We start from the raw sequence: 10,658 nt of genomic DNA, 5'->3' as shown, positions 1-10,658 counted from the left end.
TAACAACAACATCAGCAGGAGCAACAACAACAGCATCGGCAGAACAGTAACAACAACATCAGCAGGAAGAACAGTAACAACAACATCAGCAGGAAGAACAGTAACAACAACATCAACAGGAGGAACAACAACATCAGCAGGAAGAACAGTAACAACAACATCAGCAGGGAGAACAGTAACAACAACATCGGCAGTAAGAACAGTAACAACAACATCAGCAGTAAGAACAGCAACAACAACATCAGCAGGAAGAACAGTAACAACAACATCAGCAGGAAGAACAGTAACAACAACATCGGCAGTAAGAACAGTAACAACAACATCAGCAGGAAGAACAGTAACAACAACATCAGCAGGAAGAACAGTAACAACAACATCGGCAGGAAGAACAGTAACAACAACATCAGCAGGAAGAACAGTAACAACAACATCAGCAGGAAGAACAGTAACAACAACATCAGCAGGAAGAACAGTAACAACAACATCAGCAGGAAGAACAGTAACAACAACATCAGCAGGAAGAACAGTAACAACAACATCAGCAGGAAGAACAGTAACAACAACATCAGCAGGAAGAACAGTAACAACAACATCAGCAGGAAGAACAGTAACAACAACATCAGCAGGAAGAACAGTAACAACAACATCAGCAGGAAGAACAGTAACAACAACATCAGCAGGAAGAACAGTAACAACAACATCAGCAGGAAGAACAGTAACAACAACATCAGCAGGAAGAACAGTAACAACAACATCAGCAGGAAGAACAGTAACAACAACATCAGCAGGAAGAACAGTAACAACAACATCAGCAGGAAGAACAGTAACAACAACATCAGCAGGAAGAACAGTAACAACAACATCAGCAGGAAGAACAGTAACAACAACATCAGCAGGAAGAACAGTAACAACAACATCAGCAGGAAGAACAGTAACAACAACATCAGCAGGAAGAACAGTAACAACAACATCAGCAGGAAGAACAGTAACAACAACATCAGCAGGAAGAACAGTAACAACAACATCGCAGCAGGAAGAACAGTAACAACAACATCGGCAGGAAGAACAGTAACAACAACATCGGCAGGAAGAACAGTAACAACAACATCAGCAGGCAGGAAGAACAGTAACAACAACATCAGCAGGAAGAACAGTAACAACAACATCGGCAGGAAGAACAGTAACAACAACATCAGCAGGAAGAACAGTAACAACAACATCGGCAGGAAGAACAGTAACAACAACATCAGGCAGGAAGAACAGTAACAACAACATCAGCAGGAAGAACAGTAACAACAACATCGCAGGAAGAACAGTAACAACAACATCAGCAGGAAGAACAGTAACAACAACATCAGCAGGAAGAACAGTAACAACAACATCAGCAGGAAGAACAGTAACAACAACATCAGCAGGAAGAACAGTAACAACAACATCAGCAGGAAGAACAGTAACAACAACATCAGCAGGAAGAACAGTAACAACAACATCGGCAGGAAGAACAGTAACAACAACATCAGCAGGAAGAACAGTAACAACAACATCAGCAGGAAGAACAGTAACAACAACATCGGCAGGAAGAACAGTAACAACAACATCAGCAGGAAGAACAGTAACAACAACATCGGCAGGAAGAACAGTAACAACAACATCAGCAGGAAGAACAGTAACAACAACATCGGCAGAAAGAACAGTAACAACAACATCGGCAGTAAGAACAGTAACAACAACATCGGCAGGAAGAACAGTAACAACAACATCAGCAGGAAGAACAGTAACAACAACATCGGCAGGAAGAACAGTAACAACAACATCAGCAGGAAGAACAGTAACAACAACATCGGCAGTAAGAACAGTAACAACAACATCGGCAGGAAGAACAGTAACAACAACATCGGCAGGAAGAACAGTAACAACAACATCGGCAGGAAGAACAGTAACAACAACATCGCAGGAAGAACAGTAACAACAACATCGGCAGGAAGAACAGTAACAACAACATCGGCAGTAAGAACAGTAACAACAACATCAGCAGGAAGAACAGCAACAACATCAGCAGGAAGAACAGTAACAACAACATCAGCAGGAAGAACAGAAACAACAACATCCGCAGGAAGAACAGTAACAACAACATCGCAGGAAGAACAGTAACAACAACATCGGCAGGAAGAACAGTAACAACAACATCAGCAGGAAGAACAGTAACAACAACATCAGCAGGAAGAACAGTAACAGTAACAACAACATCGCAGCAGCAACAACATCGGCAGGAAGAACAGTAGAGGAAGAACAGTAACAACAACATCAGCAGGAAGAACAGCAACAACAACATCAGCAGGAAGAACAGTAACAACAACATCAGCAGGAAGAACAGTAACAACAACATCAGCAGTAAGAACAGTAACAACAACATCAGCAGGAAGAACAGTAACAACATCAGCAGTAAGAACAGTAACAACAACATCGGCAGGAAGAACAGTAACAACAACATCAGCAGGAAGAACAGTAACAACAACATCGGCAGGAAGAACAGTAACAACAACATCAGCAGGAAGAACAGCAACAACAACATCAGCAGGAAGAACAGTAACAACAACATCAGCAGGAAGAACAGCAACAACAACATCAGCAGGAAGAACAGTAACAACAACATCAGCAGGAAGAACAGCAACAACAACATCAGCAGGAAGAACAGTAACAACAACATCAGCAGGAAGAACAGTAAGAACATCAGCAGGAAGAACAGCAACAACAACATCAGCAGGAAGAACAGTAACAACAACATCAGCAGGAAGAACAGTAACAACAACATCAGCAGGAAGAACAGTAACAACAACATCAGCAGGAAGAACAGTAAGAACATCAGCAGGAAGAACAGTAACAACAACATCAGCAGGAAGAACAGTAACAACAACATCAGCAGGAAGAACAGCAACAACAACATCGGCAGGAAGAACAGTAACAACAACATCGGCAGTAAGAACAGTAACAACAACATCGGCAGGAAGAACAGTAACAACAACATCAGCAGTAACAACAACATCGAGTAAGAACAGCAACAACAACATCGGCAGGAAGAACAGTAACAACATCAGCAGGAAGAACAGTAACAACAACATCGGCAGTAAGAACAGTAACAACAACATCGGCAGGAAGAACAGTAACAACAACATCAGCAGTAAGAACAGTAACAACAACATCGGCAGGAAGAACAGTAACAACAACATCAGCAGGAAGAACAGTAACAACAACATCGGCAGTAAGAACAGTAACAACAACATCGGCAGGAAGAACAGTAACAACAACATCAGCAGGAAGAACAGTAACAACAACATCGGCAGTAAGAACAGTAACAACAACATCGGCAGGAAGAACAGTAACAACAACATCGCAGCAGTAACAACAACATCAGCAGGAAGAACAGTAACAACAACATCAGCAGGAAGAACAGCAACAACAACATCGGCAGGAAGAACAGTAACAACAACATCGGCAGGAGGAACAGCAACAACAACATCGGCAGGAGGAACAGTAACAACAACATCGGCAGGAGGAACAGTAACAACAACATCGGCAGGAAGAACAGCAACAACAACATCGGCAGGAAGAACAGTAACAACATCAGCAGGAAGAACAGTAACAACAACATCGGCAGGAAGAACAGTAACAACAACATCGGCAGGAAGAACAGTAACAACAACATCGGCAGGAAGAACAGTAACAACAACATCGGCAGGAAGAACAGTAACAACAACATCAGCAGGAAGAACAGTAACAACAACATCGGCAGGAAGAACAGTAACAACAACATCAGCAGGAAGAACAGCAACAACAACATCGGCAGGAAGAACAGTAACAACAACATCAGCAGGAAGAACAGTAACAACAACATCGGCAGGAAGAACAGTAACAACAACATCAGCAGGAAGAACAGTAACAACAACATCGGCAGGAAGAACAGTAACAACAACATCGGCAGGAAGAACAGTAACAACAACATCGGCAGGAAGAACAGTAACAACAACATCGGCAGGAAGAACAGTAACAACAACATCGGCAGGAAGAACAGTAACAACAACATCAGCAGGAAGAACAGTAACAACAACATCGGCAGGAAGAACAGTAACAACAACATCGGCAGGAAGAACAGTAACAACAACATCGGCAGGAAGAACAGTAACAACAACATCAGCAGGAAGAACAGTAACAACAACATCGGCAGTAAGAGAACAGTAACAACAACATCAGCAGGAAGAACAGTAACAACAACATCGGCATGAGGAACAGCAACAACAACATCGGCAGGAAGAACAGTAACAACAACATCGGCAGGAAGAACAGCAACAACAACATCAGCAGGAAGAACAGCAACAACAACATCGGCAGTAAGAACAGTAACAACAACATCGGCAGGAAGAACAGTAACAACAACATCAGCAGGAAGAACAGTAACAACAACATCAGCAAGAACAGTAACAACAACATCAGCAGGAAGAACAGGAACAACAACATCAGCAGGAAGAACAGGAACAACAACATCAGCAGGAAGAACAGCAACAACAACATCGGCAGGAAGAACAGTAACAACAACATCGGCAGGAAGAACAGTAACAACAACATCAGCAGGAAGAACAGTAACAACAACATCGGCAGTAAGAACAGTAACAACAACATCGGCAGGAAGAACAGTAACAACAACATCAGCAGGAAGAACAGTAACAACAACATCAGCAGGAAGAACAGTAACAACAACATCGGCAGGAAGAACAGTAACAACAACATCGGCAGGAAGAACAGTAACAACAACAGTCAACAACATCGCAGTAAGAACAGTAACAACAACATCGGCAGCAGGCAGGAAGAACAGTAACAACAACATCGGCAGTAAGAACAGTAACAACAACATCGGCAGGAAGAACAGTAACAACAACATCGGCAGGAAGAACAGTAACAACAACATCGGCAGGAAGAACAGTAACAACAACATCGGCAGCAGTCAACAACAGGAAGAACAGTAACAACAACATCGGCAGGAAGAACAGTAACAACAACATCGGCAGGAAGAACAGTAACAACAACATCGGCAGGAAGAACAGTAACAACAACATCGGCAGGAAGAACAGTAACAACAACATCGGCAGGAAGAACAGTAACAACAACATCAGCAGGAAGAACAGTAACAACAACATCAGCAGGAAGAACAGTAACAACAACATCGGCAGGAAGAACAGTCAACAACATCGGCAGGAAGAACAGTAACAACAACATCGGCAGGAAGAACAGAAACAACAACATCGGCAGGAAGAACAGTAACAACAACATCAGCAGGAAGAACAGTAACAACAACATCGGCAGCAGAAGAACAGTAACAACAACATCGGCAGGAAGAACAGTAACAACAACATCGGCAGGAAGAACAGTAACAACAACATCGGCAGTGAAGAACAGTAACAACAACATCGGCAGGAAGAACAGTAACAACAACATCGGCAGGAAGAACAGTAACAACAACATCAGGCAGGAAGAACAGTAACAACAACATCGGCAGGAAGAACAGTAACAACAACATCAGGAAGAACAGTAACAACAACATCGGCAAGAACAGTAACAACAACATCAGCAGGAAGAACAGTAACAACAACATCGGCAGGAAGAACAGTAACAACAACATCAGCAGGAAAGAACAGTAACAACAACATCGGCAGTAAGAACAGTAACAACAACATCGGCAGGAAGAACAGTAACAACAACATCGGCAGGAAGAACAGTAACAACAACATCAGCAGGAAGAACAGTAACAACAACATCGGCAGGAAGAACAGCAACAACAACATCGGCAGTAAGAACAGTAACAACAACATCGGCAGTAAGAACAGTAACAACAACATCGGCAGTAAGAACAGTAACAACAACATCGGCAGGAAGAACAGCAACAACAACATCGGCAGTAAGAACAGTAACAACAACATCAGCAGTAAGAACAGTAACAACAACATCAGCAGTAAGAACAGTAACAACAACATCAGCAGTAAGAACAGTCAACAGGAAGAACAGTAACAACAACATCGGCAGGAAGAACAGTAACAACAACATCGGCAGTAAGAACAGTAACAACAACATCAGCAGGAAGAACAGTAACAACAACATCGGCAGTAAGAACAGTAACAACAACATCAGCAGTAAGAACAGTAACAACAACATCAGCAGGAAGAACAGTAACAACAACATCAGCAGTAAGAACAGTAACAACAACATCGGCAGTAAGAACAGTAACAACAACATCGGCAGTAAGAACAGTAACAACAACATCAGCAGGAAGAACAGCAACAACAACATCGGCAGGAAGAACAGTAACAACAACATCGGCAGTAAGAACAGTAACAACAACATCAGCAGGAAGAACAGTAACAACAACATCGGCAGTAAGAACAGTAACAACAACATCAGCAGGAAGAACAGTAACAACAACATCGGCAGTAAGAACAGTAACAACAACATCGGCAGTAAGAACAGTAACAACAACATCAGCAGTAAGAACAGTAACAACAACATCGGCAGTAAGAACAGTAACAACAACATCGGCAGGAAGAACAGTAACAACAACATCGGCAGGAAGAACAGCAACAACAACATCGAGGAAGAACAGTAACAACAACATCGGCAGGAAGAACAGTAACAACAACATCGGCAGCAGTAACAACAACATCGGCAGTACAGCAACAACAACATCAGCAGGAAGAACAGCAACAACAACATCGGCAGTAAGAACAGTAACAACAACATCGGCAGGAAGAACAGTAACAACAACATCAGCAGGAAGAACAGTAACAACAACATCAGCAGGAAGAACAGTAACAACAACATCAGCAGGAAGAACAGCAACAACAACATCGGCAGGAAGAACAGTAACAACAACATCGGCAGGAGGAACAGCAACATCGGCAGTAACAACAACATCAACAGCAGAAGAACAGTAACAACAACATCGGCAGGAAGAACAGTAACAACAACATCAGCAGGAAGAACAGTAACAACAACATCGGCAGGAAGAACAGTAACAACAACATCAGCAGGAGCAGGATCAGAACAGCAGCAAGGAACATCGGCAGGAAGAACAGTAACAACAACATCAGCAGGAAGAACAGCAACAACAACATCAGCATCAGGAAGAACAGTAACAACATCAGCAGCAGCAAGAACATCAGCAGGAAGAACAGTAACAACAACGCATCAGCAGCAGCATCAGCAGCAGGAAGAACAGTAAGAACAGCATCAGCAGCAGCAGCATCAGCAGCAGCATCAGCAGCAGTAAGAGCAGCAGCAGGAAGAACAGTAAGAACAGCATCAGCAGGAACAACAACAGCAGCAGCATCAGCAGCAGTAAGAACAGTAAGAACAGCAGGAGCAGGAAGAACAGTAAGAACAGCAGCAGCAGGAACAACAACAGCAGCAGCAGCAGCAGTAAGAACAGCAGGAGCAGGAAGAACAGTAAGAACAGCAGCAGCAGGAACAACAACAGCAGCAGCATCAGCAGCAGTAAGAACAGCAGGAGCAGGAAGAACAGTAAGAACAGCAGCAGCAGGAACAACAACAGCAGCAGCAGCAGCAGCAGGGGTGACTCACGAGGAAGGGGGGACTTTCACCAGGTGTGATCATGCACATCTCTGGTGACTCACGTCAACCTGAGGAATGCAGCTAAAATTGTCACAAATTCACAACGTATTCCTCCAGATTATCGTGTTGCAAATTTATTGATTGATAACGTTATTGTGCATCCAGAACTCATTCTACTGTGGGTAGTCATCCTAAACCCATCCTGTGGGTAGTAGCCACACCATGCCAGTCTTGTATGTTACTCGTTATAATATGATATCAGTCTTGTAACCAAACCATACCCATCGTGTGGGTAAGTCACCCCATTTCCAACCTGTGGGTGACAGCCACATCATACCTGCTTAATGGACGGTAGTTATTCCATGCAGGACCATAGGTTAACAGTTGATTCCACGGTGTTGCTTGTCAGGAAAGTATAATTACATTACAGGTGTACAATACCAGCAAGTTGTTGAGTAAGATATCTTGTTATCTGACACAACAACGCCATGGCATATTGGTACATAGGATATCTATGACTCTGACCCTTAGGGTGTAGCGCTTAAATTAATGATGATGATGATGATGATAATAATAATAATAATAATAATAATAATAATAATAATTCTACAGTTCTATTCCTAACCTATGGCCTATCCTATGGGCATGGCCCCTCAAGGAAGGTTCCTTGATGTTGGTGAGGGGCTCTTGATTTAGGGAATTGGATCTGTGCTCCAGTTCCCCGAATTAAGCCTGAATGCCTTCCACATCCCCCCCCCAGGCGCTGTATAATCCTCCGGGTTTAGCGCTTCCCCTTGATTATAATAATAATATGGGCATGACTTATATCCACTAATGGGTCTCGCCCACCTGTGACCAGCTCTTCGACTTCTGCTTCTCTTTACATTGTTTGCAACTCCACTACTAAATCTCAAGCCCACATAATGGGTCTGACCTACTACCACTAGTGGACCCTGCCAATATGTGATGTCTTTAACTTATGAGCGCTTGAAGTTCCTGAACCTGTACTCCCTGGAACGCAGGCGGGAGAGATACATGATTATATACACCTGGAAAATCCTAGAGGGACTAGTACCGAACTTGCACACGAAAATCACTCACAACGAAAGCAAAAGAGTCGGCAGACGATGAAATATCACCCCCCCCAATGAAAAGCAGGGGTGTCACTAGCACGTTAAGAGACAATACAGTAAGTGTCAGGGGCCCTAGACTGTTCAACTGCCTCCCAGCATACAACGTGACTTTGTCAATGGTCCAAGTCGGACCGAAACGTCGTCGTAAGCTTCTCTCTTTTATGTGCGGGTTATTTGTGTATACATAAGGGGTATTACCAATAGACCCCTGGCAGTCTTCAAGCTGGCACTGGACAAGCACCTAAAGTCGGTACCTGACCAGCCGGGCTGTGGCTCGTACGTTGGATTGCGTGCAGCCAGCAGTAACAGCCTGGTTGATCAGGGTCTGATCCACCATGCGGCCTGGTCACAGACCGGGCCGCGGGGGTGTTGACCCCCGGAACTCTCTCCAGGTAAACTCCAGATGTATCTCTCCTCAAGCTCCAGTATAAACTCCAGGTATATACAGTATCTCTCCATCCTCGTGACTGTCATATATTAATACAACCAAGTGCGTAGGCGAAACTTACCAATAAAGATGCCTAGGCGTTGAACATGACTGCTGATTCTGGTGGATGGGCCATTGACTTGTGGGTCTTCCTATATGATATATCCTGAGAACACTGGTTGATATTTCAAAGTTAAAAATTACCTCTCTTGGAGAGCATACACTATCTTCAATTTATCATTTCCATCACGCATAGAAAAGTCAGTGTGCAAGGTAATTAACAAAAGATGCACTCGAACTATAAACTCATTATTCTATTTTTAAAGGGGGTGGACTGGTAAGCCAGTGGAAGGCCTCGGCCAGATGACCAAAGCTCCAGCAGCGGGTCATCATATAATTAAGATCAGCTTCAAGAAACACTTGTCCTGTTTCCTGACAGTCTTAATCCAACCTGTAACGGCCTTATTTATAATTTTACCATACCTGTGTCTGGCTTCTGATAATAGTATATTATTTGTTATTATTACACTCAGGGGAAGTGCTAAATCTGTAGGGGTCATAGAGCGCCAGGGAATGGAAGCAATCAGATCCACTCCAAGAAGATGGAGAGTAGGTCCAATTGTTTGGATCAAGAGCCCTTCCCGTTATTAAGGCAAGATGATACTATTGAGGTGTCAAGAGTAGATACATGAGCAATTTCTGGGTAGGAGTCATTGGTGTGTTCCATAACCAGTATAAACAGTGTTACAAAAGTGGAAGTCACTGCAGCAACACGGTGACACAAATCAAGATGGGGTGGTGGGGTTTGAATGTCCCGTGACCTGGTGGCTAAAGCTCTCACTTCACACAGCGAGTGTCCGGGTTCGATTCACGGCGAGGGTACAAACATTGGGCGTGTTTCTTTACACCGGTTGTCTATGTTCCCCATCAGTAAAATGGGTACTTAGGTGTTAGTCAACTGGTGTGGGTCGCATCCTGGGACAAAACTGACCTAATTTGCCGGAAATGTTCAGCATAACAAGTGGATTTCTATATAATAGTATGTCACTGATGTCAGCTATGGTCTGTATACCTTGTACATGTACCTGTAGAAATAAAGATACTATTTAACGATTTGGAGCTACGCCCCTTTTCCTTTGCTATAAACCTGGTTACTTCCTATATCCCCAGGTGCTGCATAACCTCCTCAGGGTTTAAGTTTCCCAATGAATGATAACAGTACGATGGAAAAAAAGAAAAGGTAATTATGTCTGTGCTACTTGCACAATGCCCCCTCAGGAGTGGCTGTCAGGGAGGCTGGATATCTGTGGCCGGTTGCTGTCAGCAAGATATAAGTAAGAGCGCCGCCCGATCTTACTGTATAACTGTTAGAGACCACATATAAAGCTGGAGAAAGCACCGAACTGGGCCCAGTCGGCAAGCACTCAACTAGTCAGGATGTAATGGATCAACGAGGAAGCACTAAGAATACAGTTAATCATTAC

This window comes from Cherax quadricarinatus, chromosome 4 (assembly GCF_038502225.1).
Source record: "Cherax quadricarinatus isolate ZL_2023a chromosome 4, ASM3850222v1, whole genome shotgun sequence".
Lineage (NCBI taxonomy): Eukaryota > Metazoa > Arthropoda > Malacostraca > Decapoda > Parastacidae > Cherax > Cherax quadricarinatus.
This window is presented reverse-complemented; position numbering follows the sequence as displayed.